This window comes from Cygnus olor, chromosome 1, assembly GCF_009769625.2.
Source record: "Cygnus olor isolate bCygOlo1 chromosome 1, bCygOlo1.pri.v2, whole genome shotgun sequence".
Taxonomy (NCBI): domain Eukaryota; kingdom Metazoa; phylum Chordata; class Aves; order Anseriformes; family Anatidae; genus Cygnus; species Cygnus olor.
In genome coordinates, this window is record NC_049169.1 from 101,710,192 (window position 1) to 101,723,126 (window position 12,935).

General features: G+C 40.6%; 1 protein-coding gene across 1 annotated transcript in view; it reads right to left on the reverse strand.

Moving 5' to 3' along the window:
• LOC121078243 (ephrin type-B receptor 5) overlaps positions 1–11,545 on the reverse strand; it is a 93,424-nt gene extending 81,879 nt beyond the window's left edge. The window contains exon 1 of the mRNA XM_040574184.1: positions 11,191–11,545. The gene's annotated coding sequence lies outside the window, so the exon portion shown is untranslated. The remainder of the gene's footprint in view (positions 1–11,190) is intronic.
• Between the last annotated feature and the right edge of the window lie 1,390 nt (positions 11,546–12,935).

A 12,935-nucleotide genomic window follows, 5' to 3' on the forward strand; every position in this document is an offset into this window, starting at 1 on the left:
TAAATGAGCACAAACATGGAGAGTCAATAAATTACTGCATCAATTAATGTATAGTACACACACCGATTCATCGTGTTTAGGTAGAGAAGAGTACAAGAAGTGGCGTTAACACTTCTTCCCATTCGTGTAAAATGGGAAATCATGATAGTATCATACATAAGTCAGAGGCCTTTCCCTCCACCCCCACATCTCTCTTACTATAACTGCTTCTTTGACACGGAGATGCCCTTGTGCCTATGGTCATGCACCTCACTAGGAAAAATCTTATCCACCCAGCTCACAATGCTGTTGTGAAAAGTTGTCAATTTTTCACAACTGTGTTGCCTGTGCAACACCTTGTGCATGACATAATACTGTTTACCTTTGTTCTTTGACCATAATTACAGTAACTGCTATTCATGAAAATCTTTCTACATCTCAAACAGGAAATGAATAGGGGTACAGCAACACATCATTCATCACCCAGGGTTTTAGTATTTTGAAATTAAATGTGATTTTCTACAAAAGTCATCACTGGTGCACATATAGCAGCACAGAGATGTTTAATTCAATTTATAAATCATTTCAATAGTTCTTATATATCATTTTATCCTCTATTACTTTTCGAGATTATTTTGATGACACCAAAGTACTTTTAAAATATCTGACAGGAGAATGGAATTTGTTACAGACCCTTGTGGGGTTTTAATCATACATGCAATTTATTAATTTACTTTGGAGATAACCGTTCTAGGTGTTAATGTATAACTAATCTTGAAATTCTTTCTCAACAATGTATACAATGAAATATTTCCTCTAGCTGGTTTGATCAAGCCTATAAAACCAGCTAGAAGGTTTCACCTCAATCTGCAACGGAATGGGGCTGTGTCTACATCTTTTGGGATTCTTTAGTTTACAACAAGAATCCAAAGGTTGATTTTGAACGCTATCCATTGAAATATCAGTAGTCTTGAAGCTGAATTTCCATGCTCTGACTATACATTTCCTAGGTGGATCCAATCCAAGAACTTTCATAGCCCTTAAAGTAAATGGATTTTTTTTTTTTATTAAGCCCTTGAGGCTTGGATTCACCTCATCAAATTGGATGCACAAATTACAAGCATCATTCCTCAAACAATATCTAGAGTAAGCGGACTGAGCTCAAAGATCTTTATTAGATATCTAATACGTCCACTAAATAAAAAAGGAGCTATGCATAGCTCAACTCTCCCCAGCAGGCTGCTCAACCTAAAGTTATCTGGGGAGTTATCTGTGAAGTCTTGCAACCTGTCCTGTACACAGAATAGACATATTACATATTTCTTTAGCTAACCACAGTGCTTTCCTTCAAATCTCTCTTCTCTGCTTACCTGGCTAGGTATATGCATCACAGCTTTGCTTGTCACCCTTCTTTTTCTTCCTGACCAAAATTCATTCACCTCTGCACTGTCTTTCCTCAAATTCTCACAATGCCTCCCCATTATGTTTCTATCATGCTTTACAAGATGGACACTGACCTCTTGATATTATTGCAATTTTAAAAAATAGTAATAAGATTTCCCTAATTAAAGATACAAAAGCAGCTCCTTTCTTTGCTTACTAGTTACTTGAATTATATGCATGTTAAATACCACAAAATGTACTTTAAAGCTCCTGAATAAAATCTCTTACCACCTCACAGGATCTGACTTGATGATTTTGGAGTGATTCATGAGTGCCTCGTGCCATTCATGGACTTTTAAAGAAACACTGGTAATCATACTCAAGCTTCTAACACTAACACCTGGAAGCAAAGCTCCAGCTTTGGTCTTTTAAACACATTATAGAGTGAAAATTAAGAAACACTTTCTTGTGCACATTATCCTTCACTTGTCTGATACAAACTTCCCTAAAAATAACAGGAATTGCAAAAGCATAGAGGTTATTCCATTTAATTTTTACTCAGTAAATAAAGGAGACTGTAGAAAGAAGAGAGATAACAGCTGAATAAATAAGTATAATTTTGCTCTGCTCATCTCAAATTTTACCCTGTTTTTCTGGAAACTTCTTGCAATACAACTATGCACAGAGCCTTGCAATACACTTCCATCTATGTGGAAATAAACATTATTTTTTTTTCAATTTCAGGTGTGATTTACCTTTTATAGGTATAACTTTATCTGTATAAAAGCAGGATGATTTTCAGCTTTTAAAGAATAGAATTAAACCTTTCTTAAGCACTGTGTAAAAGGTTGTATTTCCAAGATCTTAAACAAAGCATTTTATGTTTAAGGGATTTGACTTAAGTAACCCTGAGGGTGGCCATATGTACTGGCTCTGGCTGGGATGGAGTTAACTTTCCCTGCAGTGGCCCATATATATTGCAGTGCTCTGCACTTGTAGCTAGAACAGCACTGGTATCACACTAGTGTTTTGTCCATTGCTGAGCAATACTGGCACAGCATCAAGACTACCTCCAACCCACCCCCGAGAGCCAGCAGGCTGGCAGTGGGCAAGAGGTGGTGCAGGGACATCTCCAGGGCAGTTGACCTAAACTGACCAAAGAGATATCCCATACCATATGATGTCACACTCAGCAATAAAAGGTGGGAAATGGGAAGGAGAGAGGGTGCTCTCATTATGAAGATGTCTGTCCTCCCTAACAATGGCTACGTGTATTGAGGCCCTGCTTCCTAGGATGTGTCCGAACATCATTTGTTGATGGGAAGTAGAGAATGTATTTTCTTCCTCTATCTGTGCTTCCGCACAGCTTTTTTTCTTTTTTTTTTTTTCCCCCCCTCTTCCTTTTCCCTTTAACTAAATTATTCTTATCTAAACCTGGGAGCTTTTTTATTTCTTTTTTTTTTTCCCAACATACTTTCTTCTTCCCCTCTTCTGAGGAGGACAGGTAGTAAGAGAGAGGTTGTGGTAGAGTTTAGCTGTTCAGACAGGTAATACCACACCACATCATCAACTTCTAGATGAAAAAATTCTATGGTAGTTAAAATTCTTTGAAAATTGAAATTTCCTTCTTGTGTAATACTGGCACTAACTAAGTTTATTTAAATACCTGAAGTTTCACAGTAATTTTAGGGTAGTGACACCTACAGTTTATAAGGACTAGTTTGAAAAAAATCACGGAAAATGATGCATACTATTTTGTCATTGGAAAGAAAAAAAGGAAAAACATTTTTCACAAGCAATATTCAAGCAAAGGATGTCTGACATAAAGAGTATGTCCCTAAAATCACTTTCTCATCTTTTAAGCAGTGCTGATCTTGCTTCTTTTGCACCTTAAATTAATGTGATTGTTAATGGATGGAAAAATATAATCAAGGTGCCAAGCACAGTGTTAGCAATGGTAAGACAAGCAATCGCACAAATCAGGCAAATAACCTTGACATTTGCTTCCCAAGTCTGGGAGATCATCTGCAAATCTGCATGGACAAACTAGGCACAGAGCTGCAGAAGGGCCTTAACGGCACTGTCAGGATGCTGTAAAAGAAATCAAGGCCCTGAAAGATTGGGTGGGGGGAAAATGGTGGTCTTATAAAATTAAGATATGGACAATGGAAGCTTACAAGCCTAAGAAAATGAATATTTTATACTAACGTTCTCTTCCATTTTAAGTTAAGAGTATTTCCAACCATGTAAGGCTACACATGAACCAAGATCTATGTATAAACACTTAAAACATCGCAATGGGGAGGGAGAAAAAAAAAAAAGAGAGAATATCTTTCTTTTTAAGAAAACTTCTAACTTTTAACTTTTTAACTGTTAAACTGTTTAATTCTTTTTAACTGTTATTTGTGGACAAAAGTTTGCAAAGCCCTTTAGTAAGGATTAAGATTTTTTTTTTATCTGCAGTAAAGACTTTTTAAAAATATATTTACTGTCTTCATCTCTGATTTTGCTTTTGACTTTATAGGGTTTTACAGCAAGGAGAATTTGGCATAAGCAGAAAATGCATGCTATTCACATTCACAGTATTCAAATGTATGTATGTTGTTCATTAGGAGACAGCAGCAGCACTGACAGCTGGTAAAATAAAAAAATAATTTAAAAAAAAACATTAGTCTTCTATGGGAATTCCTTCCATTTGAAATTGCCTTTCATTCCATGAGAGAAACTGACATTTCAAAATTGACTACAGAAAGAACTAATAATATTAAAACATCCTCATTTAAGTGCTGCTCTCTTTATCAACCTAAAAAAAACCCCTCTCCTTTCTTGCTCAAAGGATGCAATTTTGGGTTTTCAGATAACATGCTTAATGATTTAAGCGTTGATTATAACTACTTTATCCATTTTAATCAGCCTTGTTCTGTCATATAGCTTGGCTCTCAAAGCGTTGGCTGCAAGCATTTTCAGATAGAGGCTACTTTTACTTTTAAAAACTATTTAATTATTAGCACTATTTATCACTGGTTTTATTCATCTTAAGAGAAGCAAGCACAGAATGGTTCTCTGCAAAACACAAGACAACAGAAGCACTGAAGCATAATCACATCACTCATCTTTTTTTTGTTGCCCTGATCTTGCCATCCAAACCTTAGTCCCCAGCCGCACTCCATGCAATTGTTTACCAGCTAGCTTCCATCCAGTTATACCCCATATCCCCTATTGCAAAGATCAGTTTTCTAGTTCTAGGATATGGAACTGGGGATTAAAAATTATCTTCAGTCATGATGATTCACTTAAATGCTGCTGACTGCACCAACAGGTTGTACAATATACAGGCTTTAGTTGCAACATGTCAATTAGAGTGTTGGATGTGGAAAACCTATGCACAAAACTATGGGGGAGAGGGAAAACAGCTCAAAGAAGAGTTAGTTCCACGATGCATCTTCCATGCTTATTTGACCACCATTTGTCAAGATAGGAATTTGGTCTATTCCACCATTAGTATGAGCCTCACACTCCCATCAGGCAGTAAAGCACTACAAAATAATGCTATACTGCACTGATCACACTCAACACTACTGTACACGAAAACTAACTTTAATCTATGTCTAACCATTTTTGGATTAGGTGTATGGCACTCTGCAGTAACATGCAAACAGAGATCTATCTTGGTAGCAATCCCTGAAGGAAATGTAAGAGCACAGAGCCAGGGATTGTGAAAACTAGAACTTATTCTGGGAATAAGAAAATTGTTGATTTCTCCTGTTTTTCCTCTCTCCAGTTCCAGCTTCTAAATCCAGAATCTTCAGACTTAGTCCCCTTCTCTCATGGTATGTTGGTCTTACTATTAAAGTGACTGAAACCAGCAGCAAGAACAGAGAATATAACAGTCCCATTCAACTTCAAAAACATCTTATTTTTACACTATTTTTTTAAATCTTTATCAATTATATGTAGATATTTATTTAGAGGACAACAGTAATGATTTATGCAAGTTCAGAGCTCAGACTAGGCCCCTACTTTGATTTTGTCAATCTGGTTACCCAAACTTGGCTCTTGTTTAGGAGACAGCTGAGGCAGTGAGGCAGAAGGCAGTTCAGAGAGCAGTGAGGCAGAAACAGCAGCTTGAAGAGATCTAGGTTGTAAAGAAGAGAGAGATGACCTGGAAGGGAATGACTGGGTGGAACGATTAGATGAGCTGAATGCAGCATTCCAGGGAGCCCATGTGCAGCGATGGCAGGTTAGAAAGCCCCATCAAAAACATGAACTTGCCACTGGCACAGCCTGAAGAGCAACCAAGTCCATTGCCAGGTCCTTCCCTCGTCTTCCTCCATCCTGCATTTCCAGCTCATTGTTTCCATACTTAGGAAATGGGAACATTACGTGCCACTAATACTTAATGAAAACAGAAAAGTCTTAAGAGGAAAAGGGAAGGCCAAGTGTATTATGGTAGAAAGATATTTCAGACTCATAAGATTTCTTTCTAATAACATTTGTACTATTTTTAGTGCCAGAGATGAAAGCAATAACATATAAGCCTCAGAGCTCATCCTGCCTCCTCTGTGTCTTAAACGCTTACTTATATTTCACTGTGGATGTTGGGGCTCATTATTCTTATTAACAACCACGTTCAATAACAAAACCAAAGGACAACACCTGAAGTGAAACAAGGACAATGCACCACTTCCTTTCCTTGGATACTGGTCTCAACTGTAACACAGCAGATCCAAGACACATTTTCTGACATGAAGGTTGTCTCCCTCCCCAATTGCCAGAGAGAGTGTAATAATAAGAACTAAATAGGTAGTTAGTCACTATTTTGGTTCCCTGAGTTGCAGGAACCTTCAGCTGTCTGAGACTATCCAGAGCCACTTCTAATTAAGGATGGGTAAATTTATCCATGAGGAACATGCAATTTTTAACATGATTCCTCTAGTCAACATTAGGATGACTTTTGACTGAAACAAGGAACACAAGTCATGTATCATTCCTATTATGTTATTTCACCAAATGTATTTCTAGTACATAGCCCGGGGCCCTGAGCAAACAGGTGCTATAGTAAAGCACCGAAAGAAAACTAATTACTCCTCAGCATCTGACTCCCAGATCTGTGTGTCACAGAAGAACACAACACCAAGATGCATGCAAACTACAGAAAACTCCCTCTGTCAAGTCTCTGTTTATCTGCTAGATCTGAACAGACCACTGACTTATACTCAGGTCAGCAGAATTTGTTGTCAAATCATGTTGTAGTACCGAGTCTCTGCCAATTCCCAATGCAGAAGTATGCTTAGAGAAGGATATGAGGAGAAGGCCACTGGGATGCTCTCTGTGCTAGTAATTAAATGATCATTCCTCAAGAGAATTATTCCAGTCCTGATATTACAGTGATGGCAGTGATAACTGCTGGTGTGACTGCCCCTTTATAAACATAAGTCACTGAAAAGTGAAAATGCATTCCCATTGCTACTGGCACCAGCTCAAAGCCTACTGACATTAGAAAGGGAAGGAACTGTCTCAGAGAAAATTGCAAGCAAGTATCCCAGTCCAGCTGTGTTTCCATCAGCAATTCTTCCTGGTTCAAAGCCAGGAAGGAATAAGTCCAAATATTTTCCCTGGTGCAGAAGGTATTTCTGATCCTGCTTACTGGGATCAAATTGAGTCAAGCTGTGTGTAAAGCAACATTTGGAAGTTCAATTTTTATAAATAGTCCAAACCTTGAATTTCCAAACTGGAGTTATTCAAATCCTATCCAGAGGTCTCCACAGCAAGTTCTCTCTTGTGATGTTCCATACCCTTCTTAAAGAATTGTTAGGAAGATAAAATAGTTCTGCCAAGGAACCCTAGTTCCATGCGTAGACATCCTCAGGATCTGCGGAAACCTGTTGTAAGCATGATGCTAAGAGCCCCCACACAAGCGTCTGCATCCCACACAGTGCCTCTGAAGTGGTCGGCTGGGCCAAATACATTCATATCATGTGTGTGTTTTATATTAAGTGGGAGAGAGATTAGGTCATTTAAGGAAGTTTTGAAAGCTATATAGAACTTGGTGGAACATCAGTGTGCCCCATTTTACCTTTCAAAATCAAAAGCTTGCTAAAACAGAAATAAATTAGACAGAGCTAGTAGTACTCAGTCTCTACCTTCTAGGGTTTAATTATATGATTTAGACACACACAATATTTTCCGGAGACACGGCACAGAGAAAAGCTGCATTTGGAAACTCCAGATTCAGCAGAGGATTCATTTACATGGCAAGCCTAGGGGGGGAAAAAAAAGTCTGTCTGAAAATGAAGTCATGCATGTTTCAATCCACAGGTCTGGACAGGACAGAATTTCCATCCTGAGGTGAACCAAGACCATAAGGATCTAGCCTTCACATGACTAGTTTTCAGACTGGATAGGCTGTGTTCTAACACTATCCAGCATCTTGTCTAGTCCCAGAAAAGCACTTTTATTCTCCTCTTTAACTGTTGTTGTGTGCATGTATGTGAACACAGACGCATGTGTGCACACGTGCATGTGAAACATTTGAATACAAATTTCCTTGACAAACAAGCCCTGAGTAGCAGAATGCAGAGGGGCTTCTGGAAACATGGCAAACTGAAAACAGTGACTATCACATGTCAGAGCACAGTGGCTGACATGAGAAATTAGGGAGTTTTTATCATTTTAGGGGTCTGCATGCCTAGTACAATTGTCAACAGAGAGAGAGTTTTCTGCTATACAACAACTACAGAATTACATGCTAAATCTCCACAAGTTATACTTGTATACATCCCCTGAAGTCCATGACATTGCCTGATTGCCGTAGAGAACAAATATGGAAGAAGAGGGATGTCTGGCACAAATCTCAATAGACAGATGCTTAATGATAAAGTTGCAAAAACACGGAAACTTGCTGAATTTCTTAGTAGCTGGAATTAGTAGCCGAGTTAGTAGCAGGAAAAAGTATGTTAGCTATATTGCTGTAAGATGATATACAGCTTTCTTACAAAACAGAGATTTTCCTTTTTTAGACAGTAAGACATAGTAGTAACATAATATTAAAGTAGGTTTAAGAAAAAAAAAAAGACAAAATTATAGCAGGATCATCGGTTTTCTCCTAAAGCTTTAACCATCTTTTCTCTTCATACAAAAGAGTCTTTTGGCTTTTTGAAAAAAAAAAAAATCATTGTATGTTTATGAAAGAAAGCACTCTATCTGATATATTCTTCACAAACACTCTCCCACAATAGCACCCTTTATGGTGACACTGCCAACCTTTTTGGTTGTTAAACTACATTATATAGGTCTAGCATGACCATAAGTACCAGTTTCTACTTCTTCCATCTTCTATTGCTTGTGTATGCATTAACCATATATAAATATGGCCACAAAAATGAGTAGTAAACTGTGAAACCTTAACAGTGCACTAAATGTACTTTACACTAATTTTCAGGGACTTTTTCCCACAGGAGCTACTAAGGCATAATGCACGCATAACAAGGAAAAGCAGGTTATGGGGGAAGCAGACGTAGATGGGAAGCATTCCTGATGCCAGAGAAAGAGCATGCGCAAGTCTCAACAATGCAGGGGAAGAATGAGTCGGCCACAAAACAACTCTATATTAATGGTGGTACACAAAATAAGGGTTGAGAAACCATAGTGATCTCTTATATGATTCTCTGTTTATGGCACATACTGTACTACAGGGGGAAAGGGGAAAAACACCTACACCTGGTCACAAAAAGGACTGTATGCAGTGAATTTGTATAGGCACAAAGAAGACAATTCTCAGTTGACTGAGGTATCAGCTCTCTTGTCAAACACATAGCCTACAGGAGCAAGGCATACTGGAGAATAAGCAGCTGTCTCCTTGGGAAGACTAGCTGCCTCTCCCCAAAACAGCATTTACATCATGTCAGTGGGTCAGCCTGCAAGTGAAATACAGAAGGTGAAGTCAGTAGCAGCCTTGGTCAAAAGAAAAGAGACATTTCTTGCCCAATCCCCTCTAAAAACAGTGTCTATAACCCATGCTGTTCTTGCCACAGTTAATAGCGTGGAAGAGCTGAGAACCTCAGAACAAAGCAAGAAAACAAGTCTTTCTGCATGGTTTCAGTGATTACAGAGGATAAAATCTTATTTCATACAAGCTCCAATGCCCCAAAGCAATGGTCTTTTCTAGTATCAAAACATATGGCCATACCTACTATTCTGTGTAGCTCGGTGAAGGAATTCAAATAAGGGTGAACTCAGAAGGCATGGTAAAAACATTTACGGATTGGAGGGGCACCAATGCTTGACAAAGAACTAAGAACTGCATATATATAATTCGGATAAGACTAAATACATGCAAAAGGCAGTACAGGAAAGAATCAATCACCTCCAGTTATACAAGGCTTGCAAAATAACCTTAAGTGGCACCAGGAGTTGAATTTAAGGAATGAAGTTCTAAAGGAAAAACAGTAGGTTTTTTTTTTGTTTGTTTGTTTGTTTTTTCTTCAGTATAGAGATCAGGTAACATGTAAGAAAAATGATTATTAGATTGTGGAGTATCTCTTCCTTCACTGTTCAGCTGTATCTTTACCTTAAAGCACCTCAGCACTGGAGCGATCTCAAACTGGGAATGAAGAAAGCCCTAAAAACAGTCACTGCAATCCTGTATTAGTAGGTGAAGGCAGGCAGATCAGTTGTGACTAAACAAGAGGTGCTCCCACATCCAGTCTCCATGTTTCTGATTAGGATCTGTGTAGCAAGGAAAAGAGGAACCTCCCTTGCTCATCCCAGCTGAGGCAGCAGATCTGTCTCTGTAACAAATGTGCCTAGTAGCAGCTAATCATTCCCCCCATCTTAACTTTGTTCTTTTCATTTGCCCTCTCACTCTCCTTCCTCATCAGTTGATGAGCTGATATCATTCCTAAATGAAGGATGCCCCTTGGGAGATTTGCTTCACTATCTTGACTTTATTTATGTAACTTGTGAGGGAGGCAGGTGAAATTCACTCCTCTCTTCAACCAAACAAGTGGGGTAATAGCCTAAGAGACTTCAGACTAAGTGAAATTATCTCAGTGGGCCCACAAAGGCAAATTTAAAATACCCAACACAGCAACAGTCACATCACAATTTAATATGAGTTGAACTAACTTTTCACCATCTTGAAAAATAGAGTAGCACAGCTTTCCTCTGCCACAAACACTCATACAGCTTTCTATTCCCTACAGGAGCATTCAAGAACCCTATCCACAGAAAAGGCCACAAAGCCTTCCTTATGTTGGTCCACCAGAATCAGGAATCTACACCACTATCAATCTACTTTTGCCTCCCTGCTTCAGAGACTTCTAAGGCAAGATTCAATTATAGCTCTTAAAGAAGATGGGGGGGAGACAACAACAAAAGCACATAGGATCAGACCACACCAACCATGCATGTGTTAAAAGTATCTAATTTTGATACCGATTTCCATGAGAAGAGAAACTGTGACATGATTTCATATCGCTTTTATCTCCTTGCCTGCACATGGCATCTGACGTAAGTGAGCTTGGGGGTCTCCGGACCCTCCCAAGTCCCAGTAATGCAGACTTTCATACAGCAAACACTAGGATATGGAGTGACAAAACAAAACCAACCAACAAACCACCAACAACAACAATGAAAAAACAACACAATTTTTTGGAGTCTTAATCCCATTCCGAAGCAGTACTTCATTTGTCGTCTTTCTTCCCCGCCCCACCCCCACCCCCGATGGCAGAGATCCAATGATATCTTAGAAGATGGCTCTCTTCCTCCGGTCTCTTTGGACAGGCTCACAACATCCTTTCCCGCCAGCCTGCTCGCCCGCCACAATACCTTTTGTAGGACTCCAGCAACACCCCCTTCACTTCCCAGTATTACTCAAGAGGAGGCCTTCCCACCAAAGCTGTAAAGAGCTGTCTCCTGGCATCAGAGAAGTTGGACAAAGGCTGTTTTCACCGTGTAAATTACACCATCTTGGTGGGCCAGCGCTGGGTCATTCCCACTCTGCGCCCACTATCGCTTTGTTCCCCAGCCCAAGGCACAGCCAATAGATGTCTTCAATAAGCCCGACATTTGTGACCAGTCTCAGTTCTTGCACTCCTCTCCTGGTCCTTCTCTGGTAATGTTTTTCCTCTCCCCACCCGGGTTCCCTCTCCCATAGATGCCTCTCTTCCTCCCACTTACCAGAATCTCTCTCTTTCTCTCTCCCTCCCTCTCTCTTCGCCCTTCCCCTCCTCCCTCCCCCCCTTTCCCCTTCCCCCTCCCTCTCTCTCTCCCCCTTCCCCCTCCCTCTCTCTCCCCTCTGCTCCTCCTTCCTTCCTTCCTTCCTTGCTTGCTTGCATCCTTCCCTCCTTCCCTCACCTCACCTCACCTCACCCCCCCCCCATACCCCTCCTCCTCTCTCTGTGCTTTACCCCCTCAACCTCTCTTCCTCTCCAGAGGCTCAGCCTAGCGCAGCACGCGAGAATACATGGGGATGGGGAGCTGCGCGACTGAGACCGCACGCTGCCTCGCGGCCACTGCTGTCACCACCCCTCTCTATCACTGCCTCGGCCCACCCCCTCGCCCCCCGCCGGCATAACGGACTGTCCCGTGCAGGCTCCTGTAGCCCAAGCTCACGGCAAGGTGCAGCCCCCCCCCACCAGCACTGCTGGGCGACACAGGGTTCGGTCCTCTGTTGAAGTCACGGCTGTTCACGCTCCCTCCCGCAGCCCTCAGCCAGTGAGTGCCTTTCAGAGGGAGAGCCTCCGGGTGGGCTTCCCCAGCTGCCCTGTCTTCCTGCGGCAGGGCTTTGCACGGGTATGCCCGAGTAGGACTGCAGTGCCGGTAGGTCTGCTCCTGCTGCCTTACGTGGCAGCCAGCTTCATGCTAGAAGTTAAGAGTTGCAGCAATACAGGACTAAGAGCACGAATTAGTGATTCTTGGCTGGTCTCTCGTTGAAATTAGCGTTGCTGTACAGCATCTGCTATTGTTCTGTGGAACCCTAGCTTCAAGCTAGCACGGACTTGTATGCTTGTACTCTACTTCCAAATGTTGAAGGTAAAATGTCACAGCGGCTGTGTGCTTTCTTAATTCTAGGTACTAACAGACCACCATTCTGCTTTAATTCCCAACAGTGGCCTAAATAATCCAACCGGGGGGGGGGGATCTTCAGTAAAGGGCAGATCCCAAAGGAGAATATCTACATCAGATATAGAAATAATGAACTGGAAGCATCTTTCTATTTCACTCTTTTCTCCTGCTAGAGCAAGAACATAAATGAGAGTCTACCTACTCAAACTGCAAATGTAACTGGCTGAATTTGGAAAATGCTAGAGGACTAGGCATGCTGCATAGCCCTCAGATTTTATCTACCATCCACCTGAGTTACATTAACAGCAAGTTACAAAGACAAGTGGCAGAAAATTAGGGTGCCATCAGCTACAGTGCAAGCAATGCACACTCATTAGGACTGAATGGAAAATATGGCAAAAATCAGTGGCTTACAATTTAACAAATACTTGTGTGATAGTAGAGTGGAATATTGTGCTTCTGCTCCCAAAGTAAATTCCTTTTGGTCTAAAATATAAGCCTCACAT